Here is an 18,102-nt window from a genome sequence, read left to right as displayed (position 1 = left end):
CGCAGGCCCATTTTGTAAGCCCATTGTCATTAGACACTGTAGTTTACTCAAAGTTAAAGTGCGTGGCCTAAGATTTTACGTTTTATATAGGGACAAATCGGAGGTGGGACCCATTAGTGTGTCCCCACTAGGGTAACCGTCACCGTCAGATCAGGAAAGTTGCATCTCAGCCGCACGTATATTTATGACCTTTCCAAATACGTTTCTTTTTTCTTATCCACAGTATTTCAGCCATTGAAATTGGATCGATCAAACAGAGTCAGCTTTTTAATTAGGGTTCATCAATCTGTAAACTTTGGCTCAATATTCTTCTTGGGATTGGTGGTGGAAAAAAAAAAACAAAAAAAATAAATAAAAAGTACTTCCAAAACTCCTTATATAAACCACTCCCTCCCCATCCCTTAGTCCTACACCTTTAATTCTCCCTCTCTGCGCCCGATCTGCACTTCTCTTCCAGTTCTAATTTTCTCTCCCTTTTGATCTTCTTCTGATCCTCATCTCCTAATTCCTAGGGTTTAGTTTCTTGTTTTTATTGGATTGAAGCTTCCAAGCATCTTATGATCATCTATTCGATCGCATGGGGTACGCGGCCTATTGATGACCCTCTTCGTATCCTTCCACAGCTTTCTTGAACTGCATCGATCTATGAGCGGCTCGCGGCTCTCGGCTCTTTGCATGCAGAGATACCATCTTTGATCTCTTCGTTGCGGTTCAATAAAGCTGTGGGATGATACAGACAGGGTCAAGAAAGTTCAAGATCTCCGGCTTTGGTATTGTTACCGATATATAGTCTCCATCTTCCTTTTTCCTTTTTTTTTTTTTTTTCTATTTATTTCGTTTTGAATTTTGCGTTTTTGTTATGTTTGATGTGATCTGCTAAGTCTTTTTGGTTACACACTGCAGGTTAATGTTTCTTTTGTGATCTTCAAGAACTTGTAATGTGTGGCGGATGCTTTGTTTATGCTTAATTTTACAGATATTTTTCGCACAGTACTCATATAGTAGGAAGTATTATGGAAGTATAGATCCCTCAGAACCCTTATGCTCGAGATGTCTTTGTTTTAGGATACTAAACTCATCTTATTACCCATAGAAAAAGACGAATCATGAAAGACAAAACCCAATTCGAATTACACCCACACATGTGGATCTGATCCAGTTGCAGAATATATATCACCATGATTTGAACTCACTCACTCGGTCGATCGATTTATTAATTGGCGTGACTTTGTGGGTTTGGCATTTTCGTTGGAGCTTTAGTTTATGGTGTTGAACTTGCATAATATTACTGCTCGTGGAGAAGGATGCAATGATACTTACATCTCTCTCTCTCTCTCTCTCTCTGGTATGTGTTTGTGTATAAATATCGTCGCTAAGTAGCTTTTCCCAATGGGTTTTTCTACAGATATAACAATTCTTTATCTCTTTCTGTTGATCGATCATTTTCTCTTTGTGTTAATTATTCTTTTCTTCTGTTGTTAATATGATCAATGTCGTTTTGGGTTTCTCTATGATTGTTTGGGCTCCTTCACTTTATAGCTTGTGTTCCTACGTATAGCTAGGTCAAATTGCAGGAAGAAAAACTTGCCACTTGTAGATGAAACATGAGTGATCGGCACTTGGCATTTCTGAATTATTCTGAATTACATGCTATAGATTGATCAACATGGTAACAGTACTTGATCAGTCGTTATACATCAAATGCAACCAAAAGTAATGTTCAGTCTTTTTTAAGATTCCTACCTGCAAATTCAACTACACATGGCTATAGCTACCTAACACAGGTCATTGCGAGTGCCTATTTTATATATATATATATATATATATACTGCAGCTCTGTTGTTAAATTTACATGACCTGTTCAAAAAGAACTTTAACGAGTTCTTTGTTTCTTAACATGAATATATAAGTCGTACAATTTTTTATTTTCCTTTTGATCAGTAACGTTCGGTGTAGTACTTTAACCAAATTAGGGTTCTTTTCAATATATATTTGTAATGATCCCGTGTATATAATATATTATATATGTTCAAGGTGTTCTTCTAAGTACAGTACTTATTATAAGCAAGCACAATCAGAGAATTTTTCTATCTATCACTAGCTAGCTATATACCTATAAGTTAGAAGGAATAAATCATTTTGGTTCCACTAAAATGAGACTTAACTCGATCGTTAGGTGAAGCTTTTATGAAAAAACGAGAGGATGCAGAATTGTACGTACAGGCTGCTTTTATGAAAAATGCATGGAGCTTGTGGAATTAAAAGGCCGTCCCCTTGCACGAAACATATATATAATAAGTTGTTTGGGTTTGTTAAGGCTAGCTAGCTGATCAGATCGATGTTCCTAGATGGTCATGAGATATATGCCTGAATTTTCATGCTCTTGGAAATTAATAGAGATCAGGTGAAAAGGGTTTTTCTGGTATAAAGTAGTAGTACTGGATCATCATATTCTTGCTGCAGGTCCAAGCTTCTCGCTAAGAGCCCAGAAGATATTACTACTATTCATGAGCCCTAGAAAATGATGAATATCAGATATATGTTATGCGAAACATTGACATCTGACCAATTAAATCTAGCTAGCAGCTTGCAGTAGTACGAGTGTTCATTGTCAAATAACTGGCGTCTGTCTTTGATGATGCATGCTGATCTGGAGATAGAGATATACTGCAGGCAGGTATATATAATACAGATGGCGCACTCACGAGAAATTCATGAATACATCCAATTAATAGGCCAGCGATGGAGAGTAGTACTTTAGTTCTTCTAGCTTTTAAAAGATATTGCGGATCCTATCACAATATATATTACGTACCCAACCACTTTAATTATAGGATTCATGTCTTAGTGTCGGCCGCTAGCTAATGATCAAATACGCAATAATATTCTTTAATTTTACTACTTTATAATCAATCAACTCATGTCTAAGCACGAAGTGCTCCTTTTTTTCTTTACTTTTTTTTTTCTTTTTTTGACCTTTTGGATTTATTTGTTTTTAGAAGCTCGATCGACTTAAATTATTAATGCTGCTAATTAATTAATTAATGACTTTCTTATATAAAGGCCATCGATCACGCCTGGCATGGTGGTAGTTTTCACTAACCATATTATTGAAGGCATTTATTAAAGGTCGTACTGATCGAAGAAATTATTAAATATGGGATGATCAAGTACTAGTCATGCATGATCATCATCGACAAATCAAAGTGGGTTGGTTGCTAGCTTGTCACTCATCATGATGATGCATGATATCTAATTAAACCCTGAAGATGCTCCCGATCGATCGTTCCAGCTAGCTAGCTATCATATATGCATGAGATCAAGCAAGTGCATGCATGGGTGATTTGCGTTTCACAATGAATGCATATTCATATTATATGCACGTACGGTACAAGCTGCATGCACGTCTAGATCGATATTGATGATCATCAGTAGTACTTCATATATATCATGCCGGCCGACTACTGCATGTACGAAGACGTTGTTGCTAAGTGACCGGACAATGACTCATGTGTTAGTGTTTCCAAATTGTCTCATGCATCTTTTGTAAAGTAATTAAATTAATAAATTAAGCTGCCTTTTAGAGTACTACTCCAAAAAGTTTCTACTAATTCATGAAGTACTAGTACATCATGATCTCGATCCTCCCTCGTTTCAAGAAAATAAACTTAGGAAGATCTTCTAGCTAATTGAATAGCTAGCCTAGCCTCCTAGTGTTCGTAATTAATTGCTTATACCATATTTGATTATTAGTCTTTAATTTCAGGTACATTATAACATTAATATATCCCAGTTAATTCTAAAGTTCCTACAAATTATTAATACGATCAACAAAGCGGCCGTCATTTAGCATTATTGTTGCCAACTTCGCGTGAATCGCAATATCATCAGTTTCATATGTATAAAGTACTTCTAATTAATGTAATTTAATGTACATATATAGGTTCTTTTCATGGCCGAACGTACAATAGTTTTAACACCAACAGTGACGTGACTATATATCAATATTTCTCCCCGATACCATATATATATATATATATATATATATATATATTTATTTATATGGGTGCATTTGCCCTCCCAATCTTGATCATACTTACAAAGAAATTAATGTGGTAGCTATTATATATATAATTAATTGACCATCAATACCAATAATTAATTCATGAAATGTATAATGTGTTGGTTTTGATAATTTGAAGTGCAATTAAGGTATATAAAACACATCTATATATTAGTTAGAGGTTGAAAATGAATTTTCCCCATATATAAATCATGAAAAAGAAAGCAACGTCGTGCGTCTTAATATCTCTTGAGCATTATTTAAGAAGTTGATAATTGCCAATGGGAATAAACTAATCATCCGGGAGTAGGGTTTTTCTAATTAATGCCAACACCAAAGTGTTACTTTTCGCATGCAGAATAGTCCTCTAATAAGAGCATAATATAATTTTCGGTTTAATTTGTCTATTATTAACCATTCAATATACTTATGATATCTTTGAGGATCAGTGGGAATTATATCAGTCCTAACTCTTTTTTCCTTCACAAAGCCTCCCCGCTAGCTAGGTATATATAATTTGTCTACTAAAAATGTAAAAGAATATATTTTATTGCATAGACAATTGTCATATGCATTTGTTGTAATACATACAGAGTCATCAACTAAATCAGTGGAAATAATACAAGGAAACTGAGTATAAAAGGAAACACTGTGGACGTTGATAGACAGCTAGCTTCGGGAATTGATACACAACTTGATACAAGGCTGAATTGCAGGCTATTTAGATGCACTCAATTCTTTTAGTGAGCTGTCACCAACTGTGGAGAGATTCTTGGCAGATTTATCGGGCCCCTTAGCTAGAGCACTGATACGCCCTTGGCCTCATGTTCAACGAAGCAGTAGTATTGACCTTGAGCTTGTTTCGTAAGTCCACAAATTTAGGTGCAACTAGCGGCTTAGTGAGGATATCTGCTGGTTGGTCTTTACCGAAAATAAATTGGACCTTAAGATGACCACAATTGACACGTTCACGAACAGAATGAAAATCAATGGCCACATGTTTCATACGAGCATGGAAAATAGGATTGACGGAGAGATATGTGACACCAATATTGTCGCACCATAAAATTGGTGGCTGGTTCAGATGAATTCCAAGATCATTAAGAAGTCCCTGAAGCCAAATGAGTTCAACAGTGCAGTTTGTAAGAGCATGATATTCAGCTTATGTGCTTGAGCGAGCAACAGTGCGTTGTTTGTGGGAGCTACATGAAATAAGATTGGATCCAAATTAATGAGATTGCCGCTCTTGGACCGACGATAATCTGGACAGCCTGCCCAATCCGCATCTGAGTAGGCTTGAAAAATGTTGGAAGAGCTCGCTGTGAGGAGCAGGCCATGATGGAAGGAAGATGGAAGGTAGCTTGAAGATAGCGTAAAATCCTCTTTACAGTTGTCTAATGATTAACAGCGGGTCTATGCATGTACTGAATGACCTTATTAATAGCAAATGAGAGATTTGGCCTTGTAAGTAAGACATATTGAAGAGCACCTATAGTGTGAGGTCAAATTAAATGATGAAAAATTCCTTGATGTTTGAAGAATTGATTAAGGCAACCAAACTCCCCACCCCAGTCAGTTTGAATAGATTTGATTTTCCTTCTAAATTGGAGCTTAACAAAATTTTGAAAAATATAAAATGTTAATTCAACATCTGATTTGCGAGCTAAAGGAAATAACCAAGAAAATTTACTATAATCATCATAAAAGATAACATAATATCGGTACCTTTCAATAGATGAGACTAGAGAAGAGCCCCATACATAAGAAAATATGAGATTTAAAGGATGATGAGAGTGAGAAGGAGAAAAATAACAGGGGAGTTTATGGCTTTTTGCCTATTGACATGAGTTGCAAACAGGCAGAAGCTTATTGCCACGTATAGGAAGATTATTAGAAGCAAGAATACTGTGAACCAAGCTTATGGAAGGGTGACCAAAATGGCAATGGCAAGTATCAATTGTAGCCCTTTCGCCAACACAAGCAGATTTGATGGTGGGGGAAAGAGGAAGATGGTAGAGTCAGCCTTTAGTAGGTCCGCAAAGGAGGATTTTCCCCAAATTGAGATCCTTCACACAAAAGAAATGAGGGTGAAATTCAAAACATACATTGTTATCTTTGGTGAATTGACTAACAGAAAGTAAATTCTTTTCTATAGAAGGAATATGCAAGAGATTTTTCAAGAGAATGGATTTGGATGGGGTGAAAATTTGTGATGCACCAACGTGTTGAATCAGAAAACCTGCCCCATTGCTGACATGTATGTGATCTATACCTATATAATCTTCAACCTGTAGAGTCAAATTATTAAGATCAGTCATAAGGTGGTGTGTTGCAGTAGTGTCGGGATACTAACTGGGATCAGATTGTGATGGAGGAGTGGCCATATGTGCTTGATGAGAGCTGGTCTGGTCAGTTTGATAAGAGGCCTCAAACCAATGGTAACACTTTAGAACAGTGTGACCATGTCTATGGCACACTTGGAAGATTGGTTTCAAGCCATTGGGAATGAAGTTGTGGCCACCACGACCTCTTCCACGATATCGATTTTTTCGATGCTAATAATTTTGATTGCCTGTGGCATTCGAATGAGATCGAGGATTATTTGTGCGAGAAACTGTGTTGGTAGACACATTTGCACACTCCATAGATTTATGTTGTTTTTCCAATCGCAGTCTCATATGTAAGAAGGTGACCATATACTTCTTGAAGAGACATGGGATCAAACCTTGTAGTAAGAGAAGTGATGAGAGGGTCATATTCAGACCCAAGACCAACTAGTATATAGCTCACTAATTCATTGTCTGATAGAGGTTGATCGACAGCAGCTAGTGTGTCACCAACATATTTCATTTTCTAGTAAAACTTAGGAATTGTGTTGTCTCTTTTTTTGCGTGAAGCAAGATTGATGTGTATGGTAGTGACCCAAACTTCAGATTGAAGAGAAAATATTTCTTCAAGAGCTTGCCACACATCACATGAATTATCAAAGCCAACAACATGGTCTAGGACATCATCAGACAATAAGGATATGATAGTAGATAATAATAATTAATCTTGTTTCTAGTGATGGTATTCTAGGTTTGGAGACAATATAGGAGCACTGGAGTCAATGCTTGCAGTAGAAATCATAGGTGGTGAGGGTGCAATGGAACCATCCACAAAATGAAATAGATTCTGGCCTTTGAGAAACGAGACTAGCTGGGCACACCACAGAAGATAATTCTCTCTATTAAGCTTGATGATAGTTAATGAGATGTGTAAGGTGATTGAAATAAACAGGGGAAGAGGTGGAGGACATGTGGTGTTGTTGGTTTGAGAAGTTGTAGAGGAAGCCATGGAAAAAAAAAAGGCGTGAATCAGAATGACCTGTCTCTTGATACCATAAAAATGTAAAATAACATATTTTATTGCACACACATTTTTCATAGACATTTATTGTAATATATACAGAGTCATCAACTAAATTAGTGGAAATAATACAAGGACAATGAGTATAAAAGGAAATACAGTGGACGTTGGTAGACAGTTAGCTTCTGGAACTGATACACAGCTTGATACTTGCAGGCTATTCAGATGCACTCGATTCTTTTAGTGAGCTGTCACCAACTATAAAGAGATTCTTGGCAAGTTTATCGAATCCCTTAGCTTGAGCATTGATACACACTACAAGATAAATGTACAATTATTATTTGTGAGAGTTATTTCATATTTGATACGAGAATAGGTTTATTTTAATTGAAATTTTTCATTTTTATTCCAAATAACTGACCACATCATGTTATAATCATTTTTTGTATAAGTGACATATACATAAATGAATTTATATACAATAACTGAAGTGAAAGGTTGCAATTAGGATATTCAATATTCAGTCATATAAATTCTATATCATCATGCATGCCCCATAGTACTCATATGGATCATTTCTTGCACGTACAGTGTACAATTCATTTTAGTTGAAGCTTCCTTTAGTGGAAAGAAGTTTTTCCAGTATTAGAAGTAATCATGATCATGAGCTTAAAGGCCGGTCCCTGAAAGACCTTAATTTTTATAAAACGATGATATGCAGCTCATTGATTGTTGTGTATAGTACTGCAACAAAATCTATTTTTTGAGACGAATTAATAAATTAATAATATATATAATCACATAAAAAAATACAGCATTTTGATCCCAAAAATGTTTGAAGGACGACAAATTTCATTTCTTCCCTTAGAGAAATATTTTTTGCATTAATTAAAATAATGACTACTTAATTAAGCTAGCTAGCTCGATGCATGAATAAAAAAGAAGAAAAAAGAAGATTTTCCATTTAAACTATGAGGATATATTAACATTTGGCTAAACATCTGATCAATGCATATATATACATATACATATATATATATATATATATATATATATGCATGGTACGAAATTTAGGTAAATTAAATTATATTAATGGAAAAACTGGATCAAATAATTTTAAGATCAGCTAGCTAGCTAGCTAGCAAAAACTGATCAGGAGAACATCGTGGCCGCAATTCGACTACGAGCTAGCTAGCTAGGCATATAATGATAGCATATTATATATAATTATTATAAAGTAGCCCACTTGTAGGTAGGTAGGTGTGACAGATTAGTCACTAATTATTTAATCAAAAAATTTAATTTAGAGTATTGCGGCAAATTAATTATAGCTTGGTCGTCACCACGCTCGCGAATATATACCATATTTATACTCCATATAATATGCATGCATGCATGCTGCATTTGTCACTAGCAAGCTTACTACTTAATTAATCAGAGGCCGATTAATGATCGATCGATATTAGTTCATGGATCATATAATATATATATATATATATATATATATATATATAATAGCTGGTGGATCGATCGATGATGATCTGGTATTAGCTAGCTAGCTAGCTTTTATATATACGTGATCTGTATATATATATATATATATATAGTACTATATATATACCTTTATTTCTTATTTGCTTTTGCGGAGCACAGAACTGCCACGCCTCCTTGTCTGCCCATTTTTTTTGTCTGATTAATTTCTTATGTGGACATTCTAATTAGTACTTAATTCATTAGATTTGTTTTATATCCTGATTGCCAAACATGACTTAATTATTTGAACTATATATATATATATATAGTAACATCCCCTTCTCCATAATTTTCTTCCAAATTAAGGTCCCCTTTTCTTACTACTGATCATCATCTCAAGACTCAAATATTAATTATTTTACAATATTAGCATTCAGGAGTATCAATATCTTATATTATATAGAGCTTCGATCAAGCTTGCGTGCAGTACTCCAATTCATCCCTTAAATTATAAGAGATCTAATGCCAAAGCTGGTGACCACGTACATATATACATATATATACAGTATTATTGCCCACAATGATCAGTTTGGTTGGAAGACTAAAGGGTCAAGTCTGGAAATCCCCCCCCTAACCCCACCCAAAAAAAAAAAAAAAAAAAAAGGAAACAAAAATGAAAAAGAATCGTAGAAACAAGCAGGATGCTAGCTAGCTAGCTTGTGTGCATGGCATCTCAGCATTACTCCTTTAATCCCAAATCAAAGGCTCTTTTTGAAATAATTCCCATTTTTGTGGTTCTTGCTTGTGCGTGTGTGTGTATGTATGTATATAGCTAGCCATGGCTTTTCTGTCCTCATCAGCAGATGCCAGAACATGCATGATGACTTGTTGCGCCTGTCATACTAGCAATAAATATATAGATATAATATTCAAATCCAAGAAGACCAATAAAAAAAAAAAAAAAAAAGATGTTTGGGCATATTCTCTTTAGCAATTAATTAAACAATCAAGCAGCTGGGAGCTGATTTGTAGTTACATATAATGCTTATATATAAAGAATCAAAAGAGAAAAAGTAATTTCCTTAGAAGATTATTAATTATTGAATGACCCGGCCCTCGTAACTTCTGATCGGGAAAGAAAATGATTCGGGATCCCGTAGTCATTCCAACCTGAAATAGTTGCGAGATGGTAAAATTTTCTATCAATCTCTCTGCAACCATATCCTTGATCACCCTATTACAGTCATAATCATGAAGATGGAAACAACAACAACAACTACTACTACTAGGAGTACTCCTGCTGCAATATATAACTAGAGAAGAAACCAATAAACATTGATTCAATAAGAAGGATGTATTATTCAAAATTAATGTGGAATCCATAACTCAATTAATGCAGCAGCTAGCGAGGTTTGTATAGAACTTGCTCTCTCTCTCTGACTGTCTCTCTCTGTGTAAATTGTATGACAACTAGGTTTGGAAAGACATTCAATCTTGAAGTTCTAAAGATTTTATAATATATATATATATATATATGTAGTAAACCAGAAATGCTATCTAGCTATATAGTACACATGACATGGGAACGCAGTTACAGCTGAATTCTATGACCTACTTACTACATTGTTTAATTTGTATTCTACAAGATTACAACAGCAACTTACCCAAAAAAATAAAAAGAATTCAACAGCTCCGAATTGGAGAGAGAGAGAGAGAGAGAGAGAGAGGTTTTTTCGGGAGGGGGGGTTAAAAATTGGAAGTCAGAATAGGAGAGGGAGTGGTTGAAAAAAATGATGTCACATAGTGACAAAGTTTAACCTTTTTCACAGAAATGTAGGAGAAGATGTGGAGGCAAAACTTAAAGGCAACAGGAAGAACTATCATCATAATGAAAGATGAAAAGGAAAGCTAGGGAATCTTCTGCGCAGCGTAACTTTCTTTTTTCACCATTTTGATGGAATAAAATCATAATAAAAACAAACAACAAATTAAAAGGATATCTCACCTAATTGATCTACACAGACAACTTTCTTCATATATATATATATATATATATATAATATGAAAAGTTTAATGCTGCCTTCACCTTCATGTATGCCTCAAACTTGTAGCAGTGGATTTAACCAAAATAAATAAATAAACTGAAGTTCCTGTTTTCCTTCTTCCCTAATTCCCTTCAATCCAAGGGATTCTCCTTTTGACCTAGAACACCCACAAACCCTTTTAAATTGCTGTAAAAAAATTTTACTGTTAAGAAATCGAAGGAAGATAAAAATCACATCGCAATTCAGCACCGAATTAGTTGTTTTTCTCGAAGAAAATACAACAAGGCATGTAAATTAGATTCAAAATCACAGGAAAATACCATGAAGAAACTATATATATGTGTGTGTGTGTATGAGAATTCTAATTATTACCACAATCATGCAGATGAAAGGATGGTAATAGCCGCCTTGAATTAATGCCGCATGGAGCAAGGGATAGGGAGATCTTGTGTCAACAGCTAGCTAGAAACATGCATGTGAAGGAAACACCAACAAAATCCTGAAATGCCATGTTATCCCACAGCTTTCTTGAGCTTCCTCCAGGGTGTTAATCTCATATATAGATTAAGCAGATCAAGAAGTTCAAGAAAGCTGTGGAACAGCATGACCAGAACTTCCACAAACTTCACCCGCCTGCCCACTTTGTCCTCAGATCTCAGCTAATTGATTCTCTTGGACATCCCTTGTGTCTTTCTTGTATAGATCAAGACACATTTAATGCCATCGGTGTGTGTTTGAGAGAGAGAGAGAGAGAGAGAGAGAGAGAGAGAGAGGTAAAGCAGGAGGCGAGAAATGACCATTGCCCATACAGAGTCCCTCGTGGACCACTCTACCAAACAATCTGTTTACCAGCTTTATAGAGAGGGGCTGTGGAGACTTAGTAGGGTTCAGTTCACTCATAATTAAAAGTGCAATTTACCCACAAAATGTTTAACTTTCCTTGTAAGTGCGCAGTGGGGTACAAACAAACAGTATATATTATCACTACTCACAGATCTGATCATGACTTTCATGATGTGTATGCGTGTGTGTGTATATATATATGTATGTATGTAGAAGGAAATAATTAAAAGATAAATAAAGCTTTAATGAAATTTAATTAAGGGAGAAAATGAGAAAAAAATATATATTTTCAAAATCATGATCCCCATCCCCATCCCCATCACATGCAGTCATGTGTTCAAGATCGATCTTCACATATTATAGGAATTTAAAGGTATGGGTTGTTTATGGTCCCCCAAACGTTATGTTTCTTTAATACATCAACACCCATTCATATAATATAGGTGATCATCAATCATGAGGGTGTAATTGAGCAGCTTGTCGATATTTTATGCACTTTAGGTCATTCTAGAACTATTCTAACAAGGATAACTCTTATCCCATATATAACTATTGTATTGCTAATATAAACAAGACATAGTAAATTGGAGAGACAACGTTTCTTCTTTCTTGCTTTGTATTCGGTACAGAGTAGGTATTTATATACATCAAATGAGAATATTCCTTTGTACCAGTATTGCAGAATTACAAGTAATAGTATGACATGTGTATAACAGAATTATTCTAGAGGAATTTGGCTTGGCACGTCCTCTGTATGTGCAGATGAGGTGCCCTTCTTTGAGGCAATTTGATTATTGCTAATACCCCTATGAGCCAAGCATATCTGGAAGAATGGTGAGGCTCGATCTCAATATTGAAAATCTGGTAGTTGACAGTGGTTTTGTAAATATATCGGCAAGCTGATCCTTGCTTGATAAGAGACTTGAAGAGCCTTTACTTAAATATGATTCCGAACAAAGTGGTAGTCAATATCTACATGTTTGGTATGTGAGTGCATCACGGGATTCATGGAGAGGTAAGTTGCCCCAAAGTTGTCATAATAAAGAGTAGGAGGTTTTGTCAAAAAAATGCCTAACTCAGATAGGAGTGATTGCAGCCACAATAGCTCACAGGTAGCATGGGCTAGAGCCTTATATTCTGCCTCTGTACTGGATCTAGCTATAGTTGATTGCTTCTTTGAACTCCATGAGACCAAGTTCTTGCCATAAAAAACACAATAGCCACCAGTTGATTTCCCATTGTCTGGGCAACCAGCCCAGTCTACGTCGACGTAGGTAGTCAGAGAAAAAGTGGGAGAATGTGTAATCCAGAGACCATAATCCAGTGTGTGTTTTAGGTACCGTAAAATCCTTTGAACACTTTGCCAATGAGATAAACATGGAGCATGCATAAATTGACACACGCGGTTGACAAAGAAGGCAAGTTCAGGCCTAGTAAATAATAAGTACTGTAAGCTGCCCACTATACTTCAATATAAAGAGGGATCTTCCACAGAGGTTGAATCAAATGCAGATAACTGGGGACATTGGACTGCTTACAGGCTTACAGTTCAGCATATTTGTCTTGTGAGTAATTCCAAAATCTATTTCCTTTGAGATAAATGTAGTCCAGTGAGGGTACGACTGCATTCAATACCCAAAAAATAGTGTAAAGGCCAGGAAATGGTGTCGTCCGTCCTTATTTTTGAGCAAGATTTTTTTGATTTGGCTCTAGTTTGCATGGGGTGGGTGTTCGGGGGTGGGTCTTCGATAGGGAGTGTTTCTGGGAACGATGAGGAAGGTTATGCCCTAGGGGAAGCAGAGGGTGGGCTTGTTTCTATCAGTGAGGATTTGGATGATTGGCTTGGTGCTGAGTTGGATGGCTTTGATTTGCTGGATCGGTATGGGTAGGATTAGTTGGGCCAGGGCCATGAGATGTTTGAGGAGTTGTTTGGGAAATAGGTGCAGACGTGGAAATGGGTTGATTAGAATGAGGAAAATTGTGGAGGCCCATGATTGGGAGAGAGTGAGTATGGTAAGAGTGCGTGTGATTAAGTGGGCTGAAGTTGAGTTGATGGCTTGTAAATAGCTACACTCACCATGGCTATCCATGTTTTCATCAAACAGTACATCCCTGGAGATATACATTTTGGTAGTGGAGACATGAAAACATAGATAGCCATGGTGAGTGAGGGCAGCTATAGCCAATAAACATACATGGAAGTGATCTAAAATGAACTTTGTGTTTATTATATATGGCCGAAGATTAGGCCAACATTGACATCCGAATGTCTTTAGAAACATATAATCTGGTTTTTGATGAAATAAAACCTCAAATGGTGACTTGTTGTTTAAAACTGAAGTTGGAAGTCTATTAATTAAGAAAACAGTCGTGACAAAGGCATCTGACCAATAAGAATGAGGCATTGAAGAATGAGCAAGAAGTGCAAGTCCGGTCCCAACAATATGATAGTGTTTTCTTTCCACCGAACTATTTTGTGAGTGAGCATAGGGACAAGAAATTCTATGAGAAATACCAAAAGATTGCAACACACTATTAAGAGCTCTAAATTCTCCACCCCAATCAGATTGTAGTGCTCGAATTTTTGTATTAAAAAGAAGTCCTACATGACATTTAAAGGAAAGAAAGATTGTGACTACATCGGATTTACATTTTAATGAAAAAATTCAAGTAAACCGACTGTAGTCATCTACAAAGAAAAGATAAAATCTAAAACTACCACGAGATAACATTGGTACAGGCCCCCATACATCTGAAAACAAAATTTGAAGAGGAACTTATGATATCAATGAAGACTGACCATAAGGAGTTGGTGGATTTTAGCTTTGCAACAGGAAGAGCACAGACCAGGTGGAGAAGAAGATTTAACAGGAAGACTGACTTGAGAAACAATTTTATCAATGAGTTGCATAGACGGATGACCTAGCCGAATGTGCCATTGAGAGGCAGAGACACGTTCACCGACATGTGCTTGAGGGGATGGAGGAGTTGATGGAAATGCATACATGCCATCTTTAGTATGGCTTTGGAGAAGAACTTTCTTGGTTCGGGAATCCTTTACACAAAAAAATGAAGAGTGAAATTCAAAGAATGCACAATTATCTTCACAAAATTTTCTAATAGAAACTAAATTCTTGGAAATTAAAGGAACATGAAAGAGTTTTGAGACAAGAAAATTGCCATTAATGGAAGGTAGTGTTGAAGTGTCAACATGGTGAATTGGGAGGGAATTACCATCACCTACACGGACTTGTTCTTCACCTTTGTACTCAGATGGATTAAGAGAAAGGTTAGAGAAATCATGAGTGAAGTGATGTGTAGTAGCGGAATCTGGATACCAAGTGTTATCAACAGATGGGGATGATGTTTGGGTGTAGTATGGACCAGAGGTGAAGTTAGCCGAGAGGGAGGGTGGTGGAGGAGTTTGAAAGCTAAAATCAAAACGATGGTAACAAGAGTTGGTTGTATGTCCTTGTTTGTGGCAAACTTGGCAGGTGGGTTGGTTGGGGGAAAAGTCGGGTGGGAAGGGAGGCAAATGACCACCATTTCTGCCTCGACCACGTCCTCTGTAGCCACTCCTACCACGAGAGAAACCTCTGCCTCGAGAAGCATTATTACCAGGTTGCTTTTGGGTACTATTGGCAGAGAACTCAGGAGAAGCTGTAAGGGTAGTGTGTTGATGATTTAGTTGAGACTCATGAATGAGTAAATGACTATCTTGTGAAGAGCTTAGAGCATCAACACGGGTGGTAATGGATGTAACATTAGAGTCGTAGTCTGTACCCAAGCCAGCTAATGGAAAGGTAATAAAATCAATGGGGGAAAGTGTTTTACCCATTATAGCAAGGGTATCTTGAAGAAGCTTGGCACGTTGGTAATACTCTGCAATAGAGTCAGAACCCTTTTTGAGGGTTGTAAGTTTCATTTAAACTTGCATAATGCGAGCTTGAGATTGTATAGCAAAGAGATCTACAAGAACATCCCATATTTCGCGAGAAGAGGATGCCTGTAGAACATATGCTATCAGTGTTTCAGATAGAGAGGAGATTAGAATGCTCTTAATAGCTTGATCCTTTTGTTGCCAAGCAAAAAATGCAGGGGTGATTTGCTGGATATTTCATCGAGCATTTGAGGGGTGAGAGTGGTCCCATCAATATACCTGAATAAGTTTTGCCCTTTAAGGTAAGGCATAACTTGGGCCTTCCACAAAAGATAATTCTCATGGTTTAATTTGATGGTGATTAAGTTGGTGGAGGAAAGAGTGACATTTGGAGAGACATTGGGGTTGTGGGAAGGGATGATAGGTTGTTCGGGAATTTCAGCCATGAAGAGAAGCCGTGCGAGCTTGGACTGAAATGCCAGGAACAATGGACGTGAGTCCTAAGAAGCTCTTGATACCATGTTAATATAAACAAGACAGAGTAAATTGGAGAGAAATTATTTCTTCTTTCGTGCTTTGTATTTGATACAGAGTAGATATTTATATACATCAAATGAGATTATTCCTTTGTACCAATATTGCAGAATTACAAGTAATAGTATGACACGTGTATAACAGAATTATTCTAGAGGAATTTGGCTTCGCACGTCCTCAATATGTGCAGATGAGGTGACCTTCTTTGAGGTAATTTGGATCAACTAATATGGATCAACTAATTTAACTTTTTCAAAAAATAAATTCAGCTCATGTAATGCTGTACATGAATATCAATATCATGTAGTGAGATCGATACGATCAACTAAGATTTAAGTTTACATAGTATATAATATAACACTTATAATAGTATTCCCATATATATACAGTGAAGAAATTTATGAGTCTAACTCATCTCATAAAACCAGTTCAACAAAAAAGCATTGCTCATTCCTTATAAACATGTCCAAGACCTTGTCCACAAGTAATGTGAGATTATTTCTCAATACATTCCTTCATGTGCAAACCAGAATTGTTTTCTGGTCCTTGTCACAGGGTAAATAGTGTGAGCCCCATTTGTCCTGTACTGGCAAGCTATGATACTATGCAAAAAAATTATGAACTCAATTCATCTCATAAAATCAATTTAATAAAATTATTTATTTTTTTTATAAATATGTCTAAGATCTTGTCCACAATAAATATGAAGTTCCTCAACATACATGAGTTCGAGCCCTCTCATGGCTACCTAACTAGGAAACGAAGACAATTACGTACTTAATTTTCCTATTGTCATTTTCCCACTCATTATTTAATTAATTCAGGGCATGGATAGTTTCTGAATTTGCTAAAAAGGCTGAAACTAGTTGAACAAACTGTGACTGAATATGCATATTGGTGATTAATTCAATTAATTAAGTTTTCTCTTATTGGAACAATGCGCAGAAGCATCCTGACATATGACTCGATCTTACTTGAAAAAGTTGTTGGATTCAATTGCAAACAAGAGAGAACACTCCAAAGTCACTACCTAGCTAGCTATCATGAAATGATAACCAAATTATATATATATATATATATATATATAATTTTATCAGATCGTGCTTTATTATATATATAACTTTCTGCTTTCCTACTCGATCGTTCACCTTTGTTTCCTTTGTTTTTATCATTTATCATTCACGTCACTTTTCCCTATCAAATCAATACGATCGATCGAAATCATTTTCTTTAAATCTTCAAGATCATCATGTTTGTACGTACGTACAACTTACGCGCGCGCGCGCGAAAATAGTATGCTTTTTGTACGTGCTGTCGGCCAATTATTTAGAAATAATGATAGATATAAATTTTAAATAAATAAATTTTATAAAAATATGAATCTAATAATTTTTTTAAATAAAATTTTTTTTTATAAAAATTTATATGAGAGTTGTCTATTTAAAATTTATACAAATAATTATTTATTATTTATTAGCTCAAGAAATAAAAACAACTATATATATGTTTTCCACGTAGATAATATTGCAATAATTTAATGTAGGTGATCATGCATGTACAGCTTGTTCGCATTGATTCCACACAAAGATTATGGTACTTGATGTTAATCGATTTTTACCTGTATAGTCTTTTTTTGATTTTATATATATATATATATATATATATATTCTTGTTTTTGTTCTTGTTGTTGTTGTGTGCATGTGTGTCTGTTTTTTAATGTTCGACACCATCCTGGCCTGTCTCATAAAAGTGAACAGTAATTAATTAAAAAAACTTGTTCTCTAAATTATTTTAAATTTTAAATAATATTCATATGTATTATTTATAAGCTCAAATATGGCTATATAGTAAATATCTTGATAAAATCTTATTTGCAAAGTCGTTTATTGGCACACCCCAAACATTAATTCTATCTA

The 18,102-nt window shown here is 35.7% G+C and overlaps 2 long non-coding RNA genes across 4 annotated transcripts; one reads left to right on the top strand and one right to left on the bottom strand.

Moving 5' to 3' along the window:
* The first annotated feature begins 249 nt into the window (after positions 1-249).
* Positions 250-1,042, top strand: LOC121253272. The gene is made up of 2 exons (XR_005938386.1): positions 250-770; positions 904-1,042. It is a non-coding gene; the product is annotated as an uncharacterized LOC121253272 (long non-coding RNA).
* A 774-nt stretch (positions 1,043-1,816) lies between these two features.
* Positions 1,817-11,789, bottom strand: LOC121253271. Of its 3 annotated transcripts, none has more exons than XR_005938385.1 (3): positions 10,890-11,771; positions 9,921-10,054; positions 1,817-1,828 (listed from the first exon to the last, which is right to left on the bottom strand). It is a non-coding gene; the product is annotated as an uncharacterized LOC121253271 (long non-coding RNA). The 3 variants fall into 3 exon arrangements; XR_005938383.1 differs by lacking the exon at positions 1,817-1,828 and having other exon boundaries at positions 9,845-10,054; positions 10,890-11,086; positions 11,302-11,769; XR_005938384.1 differs by lacking the exon at positions 1,817-1,828 and having other exon boundaries at positions 9,845-10,054; positions 10,890-11,789.
* Positions 11,790-18,102: the final 6,313 nt, after the last annotated feature.

The sequence above is a fragment of the Juglans microcarpa x Juglans regia genome, chromosome 2S (assembly GCF_004785595.1).
Source record: "Juglans microcarpa x Juglans regia isolate MS1-56 chromosome 2S, Jm3101_v1.0, whole genome shotgun sequence".
In the NCBI taxonomy this organism is placed as follows: domain Eukaryota; kingdom Viridiplantae; phylum Streptophyta; class Magnoliopsida; order Fagales; family Juglandaceae; genus Juglans; species Juglans microcarpa x Juglans regia.
Note: the sequence above shows the minus strand (reverse complement) of the source record. Positions and strands in the feature narration are given on the sequence as shown.